At 40.8% G+C, this 16,829-nt stretch overlaps 1 protein-coding gene and 1 long non-coding RNA gene across 2 annotated transcripts in view; one reads left to right on the top strand and one right to left on the bottom strand.

The window, feature by feature from the left end:
* NLGN1 (neuroligin 1) overlaps positions 1–16,829 on the top strand; it is a 457,546-nt gene that overhangs the window by 221,613 nt on the left and 219,104 nt on the right. The gene's annotated exons all lie outside the window — the stretch shown is intronic.
* LOC120372369 lies at positions 9,033–15,374 on the bottom strand. Its single transcript, XR_005584926.1, has 3 exons — positions 15,341–15,374; positions 14,807–14,864; positions 9,033–9,159 (listed from the first exon to the last, which is right to left on the bottom strand). It is a non-coding gene; the product is annotated as an uncharacterized LOC120372369 (long non-coding RNA).

Here is a 16,829-nt window from a genome sequence, read left to right as displayed (position 1 = left end):
AGACATACCACTGGGCTGTCATAGCAGAGGTAAGGCAAAATCTTTTACAACTTTGAAAAGTTATTTGAAGGAGAGGGTTAATGGGAACAGAATAACATGCTGGTATTTGCCACCCAACTTCTGTTTTCAAGTTTTGTTCCCTAGTTGCCTGCTGGCCAAATGCCAAAATTCCATGGGCTCCCCAAATCCCTGTCTCCTGGAAAATACGTCTTGTCTGCTCCATTATCAGCCAAAAAGAGAGGTGGCTTTTAAAGAGGCACTGTGCAGCATATACATCAAATTAAGATTCAAGATACACAGTCCAGACTTGGATTTACACTTTAACCCACAAATTTGATCTTGGTTACTCATAACAACATGCTGCTGCTGCTGCATTCATGACTTGAAGTAAAATGGTCTGTTAACACCTCTGCAGCCATAGGGGGGTTAGTGGTTGGTTTTGGTTTTTTTTTTGGTTGGTTTTTTTTTTGATCCATGAAGATACTTGGCTTCTCACCCGTGACCGCTTAGCTTCTTTAGTAACCTCTTTTGAGGGACCTTATCCAAGGTCTTTTGGAGGACTAAAAAAATTGTCAACTGGTTTTCCTTAATCCTCTACGTTATTGACACATTCAAAGAATTCTAAGAGATTAGTGAGAGATGATTTTCCTTTGCAAAAACTATACATGTCAGACCCTATCATATCATGATCATAATTATGCTGCAGCCCATTCTGGTCAGGTGTCCTGTTTCTTTTCACAGGAGCAGCAAAGTGCCCTGAAAGCCCGTTCTCTCTTGCCTCTCTAGCCTGCACTGAGACATTCTGCCCAACTGGCAGGATTGATCCCTATTAAACACACACTTACCACTACTCTGCTCTACTTTCTGCACATGTGTGTCTATCACTTAAAGGCAAGATTTCACTCGTATACTCGAAAACATGCTGGGCCCAGTGAATTACAGAGATCTCTTGCATATCTTAAACTGTAGTATTAAGATTTTAAGAATAACAGCTTTCAGTCTGTAGTCCTTGCAATGAAACTGTTCTATTCAATATTATTTCTATTCTTTGGTCAGAGATTCATATTAGTTAGTGATAAATGGCTATCTAGACACTTCCCTGGGGGTCAAGGCAGGATTATTCCCTCTAAGTACATTTTGTAGGGCTATTCCAGCATGATACTGCTCTCTGCAACAACTTTTGTTTGTTTGTTTTTTTTAATCTCACCCCATAATTCTTCCTTGCATCCTCTTTTACCATGTGAAATAATTTCTATCCTCTCTATTATATGTTTGTATTACCACTACTACTAATAAATGGATAGTACCTATTCACATCGTTCTGATGTGGGTAGGAATTCTCACCCTGGGTTGTTGCACAGTCAAGCTGAAAATGTTCTGGTTTTTGTTTTGCTTTTTTCCCTCCCCGATCATTTGATTGACTTTTCTGAGCCCCTTCCAGTTTGCCTACATAATTCTGACATAAAGGTTCTCAGGGATAAATGCAATAATTTAGGCTTGTCCTCTGGGTACAGTTATTAGTTCATTAACAGGAAGCATCTTCCAGTTATGTAATTAACCTTGTGTCTAAGAGGGGGGGCACGAGCAGAGAGGTTCTTAATACCATTCATGATATCATCCACAAGGGGACGTCAAGGAATGATTCATTCTGCACTTTGCAGTCTCTGGAGCTGAGACTCCGTTCGCAGCTGTCCTAGCCTTCGTTGGCACAAAGATCTAATGCCCCAAAATTGCTTCCAAACTTCAGCCTTCCATATGGCATAACATGGCATTACCAACTGAGCCAGCAGGAGAGCTCTAATTGATCTTGACATACAACATCACAATTAAGTGTCATAATGAAAGCAGCAATTTCAGCTAGTTTAATGACAGACTTCAAGGAGGTAAGCCTTTGCTTCAAAGAATCTTTTAATTAGTGTGAGGTAAAAAATGAGGGTGGAAGAAACTAAATAACAATATAAAAATAGTTGTATCTTTTAAATGATTAAAGGAAAGGGCAAATAGTTTAAAATTTCATCTTAAAGAGACTGGCACGTAAATAAGTCAGGCATACAACAGCATGAGCAAAATACCTATGCAGTTTGGTTTGTAATTTCCTCTTGCAGTTGCTACAGCTGAATGTACCATTAGGGGTATTCTGCCTAAGCAGCCATTTATTTGTACATATGGTTATCAAATGTACACACCTTACTTGTTAAAAAATATCAGTCCTACACAACTACTTTGTAATGTTCACACCATTGACATACACTATGGGTAAAATTCTGGCCCCACTCAAGCCAAGGGAGTTTTCACATTGACTTCAGATAAGGCAGGATTTCACAGTATAAGGGAAGTAGATGAGTTGGACGCAAGAACAAATGGATATAAACTGACCATCAGGAAGTTTAGACTTGAAATTAGACAAAGGTTTCTAACCATCAGGGGAGTGAAGTTCTGGAACAGCCTTCCAAGGGGAGTAGTGGGGGCAAAAGACATATCTGGCTTCAAGACTAAGCTTGATAAGTTTATGGAGGGGATGATATGATGGGATAGCCTAATTCTGGAAATTAATTGGTCTTTGACTATTAGCAGTAAATATGCCCAATGGCTTGTGATGGGGGGGAAGGAGGGGATCTGAGTTACTACAGAGAATTCTTTCCTGGGTGTCTGGATGTTGAGTCTTGCCCACATGCTCAGGGTTTAGCTGATCACCATATTTGGGGTCGGGAAGTAATTTTCCTCCAGAGCAGATTGGCAGAGGCCCTGGGGGGGTTTCGCCTTCCTCTGCAGTGTGGGGCACGGGTCATTTGCTAGAAGATTCTCTGCATCTTGAAGTCTTTGAACCATGATAGGAGTGGGTGGGTGAGATTCTGTGGCCTGCGTTGTGCAGGAGGTCAGACTAGATGGTTATAATGGTCCCTTCTGACAAAGTCTATGATTCTATGAGTTGCAAGCAGGTCTTGTCCTCTGAAAGTTAAAACATTCTGCTAAAGATCAGGCTCCCAGATGATAACAGAATTTTTATTCTAAAACCAAAGTTCTCGCTCCCCTCCATATGCTATACAGCATTTTCCCTCCTGCAATCAGGACTTGCACTCAGAACAGTAACATTGACACACAGTGGAAGCAGGAGCAGTGGGTAGGATATTTTTTTAATTTAAAAAATCAAAACGTTAAGATAGTGATTTTTTTTATACCACATATAAAATCTCAGAAATAGATATAGCCTTCCCTCTGCAGAACAGTTCTTAAATTACTTTATATTTTATTTATTTGAATAGCCTCATTCGCAGCAACACTAGATTGGAGGAATGAATCAAAAGATCTCCTCTGTAAAATAGTGGCTTTGTAATGCCTCGCATTGGAGAGGACACAGAACGGAAAGGACAATCACTGTGAGTGTGGCATGGCACTGTGTGTGTAGGTATATCTACATTTTTCTCTGTATTCAGTATTTATTGGAGTGTGAATAAAAGGATTCAGGAAACGAATGTTAACAATGATGATACTATCTTGAAATCCTCTTGAATTCAAGTTAAACTTGTGCACAAGTGCTTTGCTGAATCAGGGCCCCTGGTGTACCCTGCACTCATAGCCATGTGCACAAAGCCAAGGTTTCTGGGCTTTGCAAGCTAGACAATTTGTCTTGGTTTGTAAAGATGAGTTGAATCACATCCTTGCACTCTGCAGGTGGTTTAGGGTGATGCCTCCAATCTCAGGGTTTTACCTGTTGCATATCTTTCCTGGAAGTACCATCGCTAAAAGTGTTCTTTTCAAAGATGTAGATCGATGTTAGGCAACACTTTAACAGCGGTCACAGGAGTCCCATCTTCCAGAAGCATTATTTTGAGCAATAAGCAGGAGGATGCCCATAACTGAGGCCAGACCTTCAGAAGAGTTCGGCATCTGCAGCTCCTGTAGAGAACAATGAGAGCTATCTATCTAAGGGACATACGTGGCCCACATTAACGTAGTATCTGAGAACCTCACAGCCTTTTCATATATATATACCCTTAGAACACCTCTGTGAGGTAGGGAATTACTTTAACTCCGTGTAACAGATGAGCGCTGAGGCACAAACAGACAAAGACGTCACACTGGAAGTCTGTGGCAGAGCAGGGAATTGAGCCTGGGTGTCTCAAGTGCCAGGCTGGCACCCTAAGCACTAGGTTGCATACTGAGCCCATTTAAAAAACCCATTCCAGAGATTTTATAGGGCAACTTTCTGATGACCAGCACAATGTAAAAATATACTGGTTTAAACTGCTTTTAAAGAAGAAACAAAAAAGCATGCAGTCCATTATCAAGGCTTAAAAATGGGGTAACTTTTTCACAAAGACGATATTATCGGGCAGCCGTTTAAGGTGAATTGATTACTACATCTAGCAGGCAGCATGGTCCAGTATATAGAGCTCTGGACTACAATTCCTAGCTCTAACACTAACTTGCTGTGTGATCTTGAGCATATCACTTTACCTCTCCAGTTCCAACGATAACACTTTTGTAAAATGATTGAAGTCTTTTGATCCTTTGGTTGTGTGTTATACCACCTTCCTCCCCCTGTCTTGAATGATGAGATTGAAAGCTCTTCAGAGCAGAGACCATCTGTATTTGTTCAGTGCCTAGCCCAAAGGGACTATATTCTTGGCTGGCCTGTAATAAAGTACTATATAAATATTACTGTTGCTATTACAGTAATATTATTGTTTTATATTTTACAAAATGATGAATGGTGAAATGTCTTTGTTTTACTTCACAGAAGGTGCTAAAAGGACTAAACACTCGTGTGTGTGTGTGTGTGTGTGTGTGCACGTCACATTTTGATATCTATACCTCCCGACCTATGCATATGTTTTAATTTAAAATTAATGTTGTGATAAAAAGGGAAAGGGAAAACACCCTCTGAAGCCCAAATTACTTGTGTCTGTAGTTGTCTGATAATTTCATTTATGCAACAGAATGTTGTTACTCATGTAAAGCCACAACTGTTCAGAGTTAATGGAATAAAGAATTAAAATATCCCTCTCCCTTTCCAAGACAATGGCAGTAATAAGAGTGTATAATTTAACAGGCAGCATATCAGCAAGTGCTTTGCCTGCATGCAGTATGACAGGATGGTAATTGGAAGCAACGAATGGCACGCTGCTGGCAGGGGTGTCAACCTATTTTAGCAGCCATGTTGCCTTTCTGACCTTGCTTTCTGCATAACTGCAGTCTCCAGCCAGGTGTAGCCAGCTTCTTTGTAGGAGATGTTGACAAAGAGAGCAGAAAAGAAGCTTTGGAGGTCAGCTCATGCATCCCCAGAGATTGTTGCTTTGCATTATAAAACCCAATGGCATGAGTATGAAGTTGTAACTTGCCACTTGCAAGCAATTTCTTTAGAGATTTTTTCCTTCTGCCTGCCAAAAATTAAAGGGTACTGTCACATTTTCCTTTTTAATTTTATTTTTAAATACAGTCTATTTTAACACTATGCTGTATATCTTACAGCGGGAGCTTCTCTTGAGTCTCAGAGGCTACTACCATAGGTACTGGCAGATGAGATGAATTTAAAAAAAAAAAAAAAGATAAACAACATCTGGCAGAGACCTGGGTAGTAGTACTGCTGCCAAAAGTAGCAGCTATAGGAGCCACTTGTAACAGCTGAGAGAGCTGTTTGATTCAGATATGTCTAATATAATTACACTTCTTTTTGGTTAGATTTACAGGGTGCGCACGTGTGTGTGTGTGCATTGTTTGGCAAGCAAAGTAGAGCTGCTTGATTTTGAATGTTCTTGGTTTGGGATTTTTCCTCTTCACTGAAAAAAATTCCAGAGGTAACAAGCAGCACAAAGAGACAGGGCAACAAGAAATTTGTGATAATGGGACGATGTGGTTTCTTTGTGATGAGTGAATTACCTTCATTTTTAGCTTGGGTAGAACTGTTCATGGTTTTTCAGTGTAAATTTCATTTCAGGCTTTGTAGCCGTCATTAGTGATAAGATGACAGTACTGTGTGCTTATTGACCTCCTTTCATCCAAGGGCCACAAGAAGTTTCCTTAACAAACAAACAACCACCATCTTGTGGAGTCATGTGACATTATTATTTCCAGTGTTCACTTGGATAAAGTGAAGCACAGAGAAGACTAAAAGTCAAGTGCACAAGTTACTATTTTGAGGGTTTAAGTAGGATGTCAGTTCCATAGAGGCTTTGAGCAGACCTCCTGCTCAGGGGTGAATTTCACCCACAAATGATATGTGCACACATGCCTTTGTATGTGCGCAACTCTATTTTGCTTAAGTGTATTGGATGTTTTATGTATGTGTACAAAAAAGTGATCTCTCCCTATAGGGTACTCACACACAGGAGAGACTCACAAGGAAGACTATGACTCTCTTACACCTCCCTTCAGCAAAGAGCGTCGGCTAGTCTCTGGGAGACGGCGCCGCGTACTCTAATTGCATCCAGTGAGACGATCAGATTGTCAGTAGCCCACACAGAAGGGAAAGGGGAGGGAAGATGGGTTCACACACTCCTAGACCCAGGCAGCTTCCTCGCCGGACTATGCCAGGCCGAGTCAGCCCACCATGGGTCGGATCTCCTAAAGATCCACTAGTTACCGGGCTTGCGTTAGAGCAGTCCTGATCATTAGCTTCCGCTTCACAGGGTACTCTGGGCGTCTTCCGATAACGATCACTCACACTGGTGTACACACACACACCAAGGCCTCTTTTCTTCCTTTTTAACCCTTTTTAAATCTTTTTATCTCTTTTTAAATTTTTTTTTAACCACGATGCATCTTTACCTGGTCCGGACCAATACCATGAGGCGGTATGACAACCCCTCTTGAGGCGGTAAAAACCCCTCAGCACCGGTGCATTCTAATGCATTTACCTATGCATTACCTTATGCATTTACCTTGTTGGCCAACTCAGCAGTTCCCAATACTGCTATAAACTAACCTTATTGGGGCCTCTCCCCAATACCACTCTGCATTTGATCCTGCTGCACAGTCAATAAGTTCAGATGGCGTGAGCCCAACAGAGACAGACGTCCCCACAGACAGTCCTCCTCCGACACCCCAATAGAGATTTCAAAAGGTCTCTTACCTCTATTGTGGCGCCATGGGGTTCGAAGGGGAACGATCCGTAGTAGCCGTCTGTGTGTCTGTGGGCGTTGCCATCCCAGAGCAACCCAAATTGTCGAAGAAAAACTCAGTTCTCGCTTTCTGTTTGGGTGCAGCAAAATCAAATACTTTATTCTTTCTCTAGTAATTACAATAGAGGGAGAGAGTGTCCTAGGAAACAGGGTTGCCCCTTGCCCCGGACAGGTCTCTCTCAATTAGTAAACAATCACAGCAAGCATTTATACCTTTGTTACAGACAATAGCTAGCAATCCTGGAGACAGTAAAAAGAAAACATTTGCATTTGTTTATATATAAGTTTCTTCGCTATCTTATTTGTCTTCACTACTAGAAAAAAAAGCAAGACTGCATATTGCAAGGTCGTAATGACTTTTCACACAGTTCACTCTGTACCACATTATCTTGCTTCTACAAATTTCACATCATTAGGGTCACAGCCAGTCTAACTCATGCTAACTTAGCTAACATACATTTAAGATCCTTCAAATCCTTGTTAATTATTTATTGGCTTCCACACTTTGTATGTGCACAACTCTATTTTGCTTAAGTGTATTGGATGTTTTATGTATGTGTACAAAAAAGTGTGTACACTCTTAAAAACTGACCTGAGTAACTTGCCCAAAGTAACACAGGAGACGAATGACACAGCTGTGCTTATAATCCAGTCCCCTGCTAAACAACTAGCTTTTATCCTAATATTCAACTGCTGAGCATATATCGTGGCTGCTTATTCACAACAGGCCAGATTCTGCCGTCACCACTCAACTTGCATAGTTCTCTGGTTTGCAAATAATCCTATTGATTGTGCTGGCAGTGAGCAGAGCTCCACCCATTTCTGTCCCTTCCTCACTTGCTGCCCACCTGGTTCAGGGAGGGTGCATTGCCCTGTTTGCCCCACATGCCTGGACCCAAAGTATGGATAGCCCAGTAAAGGACATAAGGTGGGTTCTTACTTCTTAGTGTGGGTGCACAGTAGAGGTCACAGATCAGTCCTGCATTAGAGAAGACAAGAATCAGAGCAATAATTCAGGTAAGATTGTTTATATGTTTTCGAGATGATGGAAAAGATTTCTGGAAGACCTGGGATTTGACTGAGAGGCGAGTAGGGGCATGGTGGTTAAGTATAGAGAGGCTTTTCCAAGCATATGGGGCCTCAACAGTAAAGGTTCAGAGCTGAGAGTGGGAGAAGGAGATGAAAAAAGCACTAAGGTGAGAAGAAGGGAGGAGCCAGAGGAATGAGAGGGTCAGGGAGGGGAAATGAGGGCAGAGTTGGAAGTGGGGCAGTGTTCCAGTGCTTACTGCCATTTTCCAAAATGATCTGACTTGGAGACAAAACCACACCAAGTACATGAAAGTTCCCACAGCAGTGTGATGCTGAAGACACCATTGCAGACATCTGCATTAGGCGGGACAATCTAGTTTGAACAATATACACTCGGGATATTATATAACATTATTGAAACTGGTGTTTGTTGAAATGCTCTTAGTTACCCTAAGTCTCACACATGGGCCAAAGTCTTCCCATGCAACCTTTTTGAAGTCACTATGGTCAACGTCTATGAGTCTATGAGAGTCTCCATTGTGCTAAGGTCAGTTTGCACTGCCTAGGTGTCATTAAGTAGCTTTAAAACAGCTGGAATTAGCACTAGGGTGACCAGACAGCAAATGTGAAAAATCGGGATGGGGGTGGGGGTTAATAGGAGCCTATATAAGGAAAAGACTCAAAAATTGGTGCTTTTGCAGTAAGCAGCACCCAGACATGAACACCTACTTGGGCTACATGCACATTTGTAGGCTGGTCTTTGTATCAACATCAAACGGAGAGGCTGATCTGCCAAAAAAAATCATTGTAGAGCAAAATTTAAGAAAGCAAATACAGGCATCCTTTTAGTGAGACAAGAATGCTAATTATGCATTGTATAAAAAATTGAGTTGACAATGTTCCTTTAAATTCTTCTCATTGTACACCTCTTTGGGCCATCCTTAAGGATTTCTCCGGCTTCCTGGAATATGTGTACTACATATAATATGAATGTTGCTCTCACTATGCTCTGTGTAAGAGAGAGAGATGAGTTTAGCTTTTTTATATCATTGTTACCCAGGAAGGGAATTGGCTAACATTGTTTAATAGAGTAATCATATTATCACATTAATATTCACTAGTGAATGAAAAAGGTGGAAATCAGTATTGTGATGAATGATATATAATGAATATTTTCCACCAGGGCATTGATGTTTACTGACCTGTATAAGCTTCAGGGACTTCATATCACAGGTGTGGCAATTTTGTATGTCCATGGCATAAATACCACTTAAATTTTGAATTGATACAAGTAGAATGGCATGATTATCCTTGCATCTATTTGACTAAGTCGCTCCAAGCAATCGGATTTACATTTATAAAAGCCTCTTGTTCAGCACCTTAATGTGCTGTCTAAAGTTAATGTAAAATACAAAGAACATCACAACCTCTAAAACTTTAAAAGAGCCTCTTTCACCTTGTTCTGATAACAATGGGTGCTGCTTTCAATAATGGCTCTTCTTAAACTGTAGAAATTGTTCCTGATTTGAAGACTTAGTGCTGAATTCTTTCAGGCCTTATCAAGCCACTTAATTGAAATTGGGTATTCAAATCCTTTAAAATCAAGCCATTTAAATGTCCATTAAAATTAAGCTTGTCGATTAGATGAAGTTTAAATGAAGCCAGCCTAAGTCTCCAAGAGTCTGATTCTGCCACCCATACTTGCACCAAGTAGTACCTTATTCAAAGAACAAGTGATCTTCAGGAGTTGCAGTAAAACAAGCTTTGATTATACAGTTGTAATTCTGTAGTAATTTATAGTTACTTCTGCAATTTGGAACACCCAATTCAAAACACAAAGATCTCCTAAGAGATCTTTCTTAGTGCCTTTTTTTTCTGCATTCCCTAGTGTAGAACCTTCAGACCATATTACAAAATGGGATAGATGCACAGTTCCAGTGCCAGTTTACACCATGTCTAGACTTGAGATTTTCACTGGTGGAGCTACATCAGTGTGTCTACACCAGTGGCTACAAGCATCAGTGTAGACAAAACCTTCATTTGAAAATAAAGTTGAGTGATTTAGACACTAGTTTTTCTCCAGAATCACTCTGTTGTGTGGGTTTTTTGTTTTTTTTTTGTTTTTGTTATTTTTAGTAAAGTTAGATACCGCTGAATCGCCTGGCTGGAATTTTTACTCAACAGCTTGTCAGTTATAGAAAGTTTAAACCTGATTATTGAGTGATGTTTATGCAAAAGCAACAGATTTTCTGGCAAAAAAGAAAAACGTGTGGAGTACTTTTTCTAATGTCTTGCTCTCGTGGGATTCTATCTAGCCCCAAACAGCCTTTGCAGCTGCTGGCATGTGTAGCTTCCACAAACATCAACCCCTTCACAGTAAAGGAGGCTACTTGTTGACGGGTCGGACTCACCCCTGCGGCGCCTCCTGCTGGTGACTCCGGGAATTAGCTCATTTTCCAGCACTGGAGCGCCCTCTGCAGGCTGGTGATCCGCCTGTCTTCTGGCCCTCTGTGTCCCTCCCTGGACCCGGTGCCCTTTTACATGGGGTGCTGCCCCCTAGCAGTAACCCGTTTCTCTCTGGGTTTCCCCTCCTTAGGGAACCCCCACCTTCTATCCCCACCTCGCCTCAGTATATGGCTACTGCCAGTCATTGTCTAGCCCCACATCCTGGGGCAGACTGCAGTATCAGCCTACTCATCACAGGCAAGGAGGGTTTGGACCTGCTGCCTTGGTCTACCCTTGGGCTGCCCTCTGCAACCCCCAGTACCTGTTAGCCCAATGCTAGGCGGCAGCCTGGGGTTTTCCAGGCTGGAGCTCCCCAGCTCCTCTGCCTTTCCCCAGCCCTGCTCCACTCAGGTACCCGGTCTCTAGCTCCCTGCAGCCAGGCCCATCTCCCTCTGAATGCAGAGAGAGACTGTCTGGCTTCTGGCTTCCCTGGCCTTCTTATAAGGTCTTGTGGCTCAGTTTGGGGCGTGGCCCCAGCTGCAGCCACTTCCCCCAATCAGCCCAGACTAAAGGCCACAGCCCCTTCCCAGGGCAGTTTTTAACCCCTTCAGGGCCGGAGCAGGGTTCCACCCTGCTACACTACTCCAGTTCCAAGAGACTAGTTCACCCAATCCTTCCCTTGTCAGCCAGCATGTGCGCTTCTAGCTTCTGTACAGCCTACTGTGGGTATGTATTATTTATATTGTGTCATAGAGTGTGTGATACTTTACAGGCAATTAGGCAAGAAAGAACCCCTGCCCCCAAGTGTGTGTGTGTGTACACATACATACATATTTGTGGAAATGGAATGGTTGAGGGTGAATACAATTTGTACCGAGAGTCTAGAATTATAGTCTTCTGCTGTTTAAGATTCTTGTATCTGTGACAGGCTAAAGCTATTTATTCCTGTTCCCTGACATATATGTACATTTTAATGTTGTGTATTTGATCTAAGTAAGAGATGGGATTTTTTAACCCATTTGACTTAAACTCTTCCTTTGAACTCTTCCTTTCACTGTCATAGCCGGTTAAAAAACAAACCGTGCATGCATGCTCAATGTACAAGATGTACTCATGATAATCTTTTTGTACAGAGTTCTCTGCAAAGAAATACAACCATACAGGAGTCCTCTTGTGATGTACAAAGCTCAAGCGCATGTGGGAGGATTTCTGAGAACTTCATATTCAAAGCAAGTTAGTTTGATCATTTCATTCTGGAAATAAAACTTGGCAGTGACTTCAATTTTGGTGAGACACGATGCAGTCATATCATGCTATAGCACTCTTTTCATTTCAGTAGTGTATCAATAGCTACTAAAGTTAGACTATTTTAAATCAGTAGGTCCTGATAACTTGTATCCAAGAGTTTTAAAACAGCTGGCTGAGGAACTTGCTGGACCATTAATGTTGATTTTCAAAAAGTCTTGGAGCACTGGGGAAGTTCCAGAAGACTGGAAGAAAACGAATGTTGTGCCAATATTTAAAAAGGGTAAATGGGGTGACCCCAGTAATTATAGTGATGGCAATCTGACATTGACCCTGGGCAACATAACAGAAGGGTTGATACAGGACTCAGTTAATAAACAATTAAAGTAAGGTAATGTAACTAATGCCAATCAATGGGAGGTTATAGAAAATAGATCCTGCCAAATAACGATATTTTTGATTATTACAGATGCCCCCAGAGTTACGCAAACCCGACTTATGCAAATCCTTACTTATGGAAAAAGTTCCATAAGCTAGAAATAAGAGGGTGTGTGTGTGTGTGTAATGGTTGGTATACGTTTCTGACTTACGCAAAATTCGAGTTATGCAAGGCGTTCCGGAACGGAATGCTTGCGTAAGTCAGGGATTGTCTGTACAAGTTTGGTTGATAAAGGTAATAGTGTTGATGTAATATTAAACTTCTGTAAGACATTTGACTTAGGGTTGCCAACTTGGTAATATTTAAAAACCGGACACTCCAGCAGGAGTGCCAGAACCTCCCCTGCCCCGCCTCTTCCCCTGAGGCCCCACCCTGTCCACTCCTCTGCCCCCCGTCACTCACTGCTTTCCCCGTCCCTCACCCCACCTGAGTCAGGAGCTGGGGCTAGGAGCTGGGCCTGGGAGCTGCAGCCACCCGATGAAGGTAAGAGGTGGCTCTGGCTGAGTAGGGGCTGATGTGGTGATGACCCAGAATATCCCCACCTCCCCTGCTCACAGTAACCAGACTTTCCGGACACTGTCAAGTTCCCTTTTCAACCAGACTTTCTGGTCAAAAACTGGGCACCTGGCCACCCTAATTTGACTGCTTTCGCAAGATATTTTGATTGAAAAAACTAGAACGATATAATTAACGATGTAATTGTAAACAGAGTGTGTTTTTAATGGTCCCACAGGGATCAGTTCTTAGCACTGTACTATTTAATATTTTTATTAAAGATCTGGAAGAAAACATAAAATCATCAGTAATAAAGTTTGCAGATGACACAATAATTGGGGGAGTGGCAAAAAATGAAGAGGGCACGTCACTGAATCAGAATCGCTTGGTAAGCTGGCTGCAAGCAAATATGTGTTTTAAGATGGCTAACCGTAAATATATACACCTAGGAACAAAGTTGCCAGGATGGGCAACTTTATCCCAGGAAGCAGTGACTCCTGAAAAAGATTTGGGGGTTGTGGTAGATTATCAGTCTCAAAATCAAAATCTGTATTGATTACAGAAGCAATAAGAATCTTATTGCATTCAAACACACACTTTGTGCCTGATTATTTATATTATTTATATTATCCAGTCTTCTATTAAACATTTCACATTTAATATGTGCACTGTGTTATATTTGGAACATAACTCCTAAATGATATATGATTATTTCTTTACCTTACTTTACAGCCTCTCGTACTATATCCTTGAATGCTCATGGCACCTCAAGACCATGGTGATGGGCAGTTTATGAACCCTGTTCTATAATTCTTATAAACACACAGTGAAATTCACCCTTTTGCCTGTGCCCTAAAGGTCTGCTTAAGCCTTCAAAATAGGATATAAATGATGCACAGGCCTTTTGGTGGCGTGCAGCACAGGGGTGAATTTGACTCACAAGTAGTCCCGTTTACTGCAGTGAGACTGCTGACATTAGAAAGGATTGCTTAAGTAAGGATGCCTGGCAGGATCAGTTCCTAGAAATGTCTCAATAGATAGAATACTGTTCTTAGCCACCACTGCATAAATGTCAACTTACATTTTTTATTAACATATTCTAATCAAGAGAGACTCTCAACATTTAGCTCTATTCCCTCTTTGATACATGTCTAGTTCCTGTTAGCACCCATGGGAGGTCTGAGCTATGGAAAGGCTGAGAGAGATCCTTTAGGATTTTTTTTTTTGGCTCAAAATTCAGCATGCCCTCACACAATAGCTCCATATGCTGTATTTAGTAGGGTTCCACAGAATTTACTTTAAAAACTAAAGAATGTATAGAGAATTTACCATCATATAGCTGGGATATAATTTTCTGTTACATACTACAGGACTTCTGAATGAGGGTGGCTTCTAGCATTTGTGTATTGGCAAATGGATAAGTATAATAAAACTTCCGTCTCTCTGCTAATCACCACCAGGATCGAGGACTGGATTCAGTCCAAAGTTTGCTGGATATTAACATTGCATAAATCCATGTAAACCACACAAAAAAATCCACAAAGAAACCCTACTTTGGGTGTCTGGATTAGGTTACTGAATCTGGTTACCGTCTTCATATAGTTTTCAGAGGTGGGAAGCTAGATAGAACTTATGTTTATCATGCTCATTCATGGCTATAAAAATATTGCTTGCTTTCCTACACCTTTACTTACAGCTTCATTAAATCCTTAGCAATCTCCAGGTGGATCCCTTGATGCTTGGCTTACTGGCCCTGGTTGTGGAAAGTGCTGAATGCCCTAGAAACCCAGTGAAGTCAGTGGGGGTTGAGGGCATTCAGCACATTGCAGGATCAGGTCCCTAATGAGCATTGTCATGTTCAATACAAATTACATTATGGGTGGAATAAATTCAACAGGGGTTTCTTTTATGTTGGAAGTCATAGCCCTATGTAGTAACTTAATATATTGCAATTAAAATCACAAAGGGAGCATCCATTGTGTGTATGGTTTAGTGAACAATAATAGCCACATGCCCCATTGCATCTCATTACCTCATCATAGCATCGGAAAATAAGGAATTCCTAAATTTCCACAATTTGGGTTACATATCTGAAAAGATGAAGGTCAAGCAAATTCTAACAGTAGTATGAAAGTTATCTTTAAAAAGCACAATAAAATGTATTAATTTACAATAAATAAATGTTTAGGCCATTACAAGCTCCACTGCTTTTTAGCGAACATTTTTTTCCTCTAGGTTTGTTAAGTCTAGCAGTTTATCTCAATTATCAACCAATATGAAAGTAAGTAGACCTGAAATAAACCCATATTAACCTCTGCTGGAATAGCTTCTAAAACAAGGAACACAGAATGCACAAAATCCGTTAAAATATAAAACAGCCCTCCAGACATTTTGACAATTCTTAATTAAATAGCTGAGAGTATTTATCCCATCCCAAAAGTCAGGAGTAATATGCTGCTGACTTTGTGCTGCAAGACGTTGAATGTCACAGAGCCCACCAAAGGAGCTCAATCAGGTATTAGCTTGAAATTGGAAAATAGAGCTTAAATTAAAAAAAACAGTGCACCTTCTAAGACATCTAGGCAAACAGAATGCTTAGCAGAGACAGGCTAATTTATCATAGTGCAGTTGCTATAGCAACAACAGTGCTTGGAGATCATGTGACCCGAGGCAGTTTCTGTTGACTGGTTCTGACTATCATTTCAGCAAAGGTTCCACTGTTTACCAGTGAAAGGGAAGGCAGAGCATTGATACTTGTTGAAAAGGCATAATAATAGTGTATCAGAAGCCATGAAAGCATCTCTTTGTCTTGTCGGCGTTTATTTCTATTCTAGTAAAAGGAACCCCTCTATTTTTTTCCTACAAAGCCCTCTGAGTTATTCACACTTTAAAAATGTGTTTCACTGTTTACTCAGTAGGAATGTCAACTACATTGATGAGGTCACTGATTCTACATACTTGGTACCAAACCACATTTTTGTCATGATTGGCCCAGCACCTAAAACTGTACTACTTTCTTTTTTGGTTTGTGTGTTTGTTTTTTGTGGGGGAAGGGGATGAGGTTAAGAGAAAAGGGTCAACAACAGTGTTCATCTTCTTAGGCATCTTCTTAGTCAAAGCTGACAGGTGTAATAAAAAGGTATGAAGTGCGGAAAGCACAGGGAATAAGCAAGCTTTAAGGGCTGTGCTGCTGTCTGGTAATTAAAATATGGCTAAAGAAAATAATTTGCAAAATAATTTCATTGTATGCTTGTATTTTGATTTCTAGCTCGCCCCTGAGAGGATCTTAGCTTAGAGATCAATGGGAAAAAAAGATTTTTAGAAATTCTCACTTTCAGAGAGAGAAAACAAATGTTGCTTCTAAAATTTCTTTTAATGTTACAGCAAAAAGAAAAAAAAGTAAAGTTAATCTTTCATTTATGTATACACTGGTACCCTGGCCCAAACTCTAAGTGGTCATAGCTCTATGAAGTTAATGGAATTGCATCTGGTTATGCCAGGGCTGAATTTAGTCACTGACTTCAATGGAAACTGAACATAGATATCAAAGGGTAGAGTCTGGACTTGGATTTTAAATATCTTTAACTGTTTCTTCCTCTGTTTCTACTTAAGAGGCAAAATCTTGCACCCCTTACCTGAGAGAAACTCCCACAGAAACAGCTGTTTCTAGCAAAAGGTTTGGGTTTTTAGACATAGTAAACTAAGAGATTGTTCTATTTTTTCTTTGAGTACTGTTCCAGGTAGTCATCTTTCCCCTCTGGAATACCTCTTTTAACAACAATTTTTGAATCATGTTGGGGCTGTTGCAATTTACATATGTTTTTAAAAGTTTGGAACTAATATCTCAAAATTTACATCTGCATCATCCATCTTTATATGGCACCCAACCCCTCAATGTTAGCGTCTCATATTATTTAAGACTTGATCCTGTGACAGTTGACAAAGCTCCCATAGAGATCAATGGGTGACAGTATACAATAGATCAAGATTACAAAGATTATCCAAATATGTTCCGTATTTTCCATAGAAAACCGTATTTACTTCCTTCTACTAAG

Source organism: Mauremys reevesii, linkage group 9, assembly GCF_016161935.1.
Source record: "Mauremys reevesii isolate NIE-2019 linkage group 9, ASM1616193v1, whole genome shotgun sequence".
NCBI lineage: Eukaryota > Metazoa > Chordata > Testudines > Geoemydidae > Mauremys > Mauremys reevesii.
Note: the sequence above shows the minus strand (reverse complement) of the source record. Positions and strands in the feature narration are given on the sequence as shown.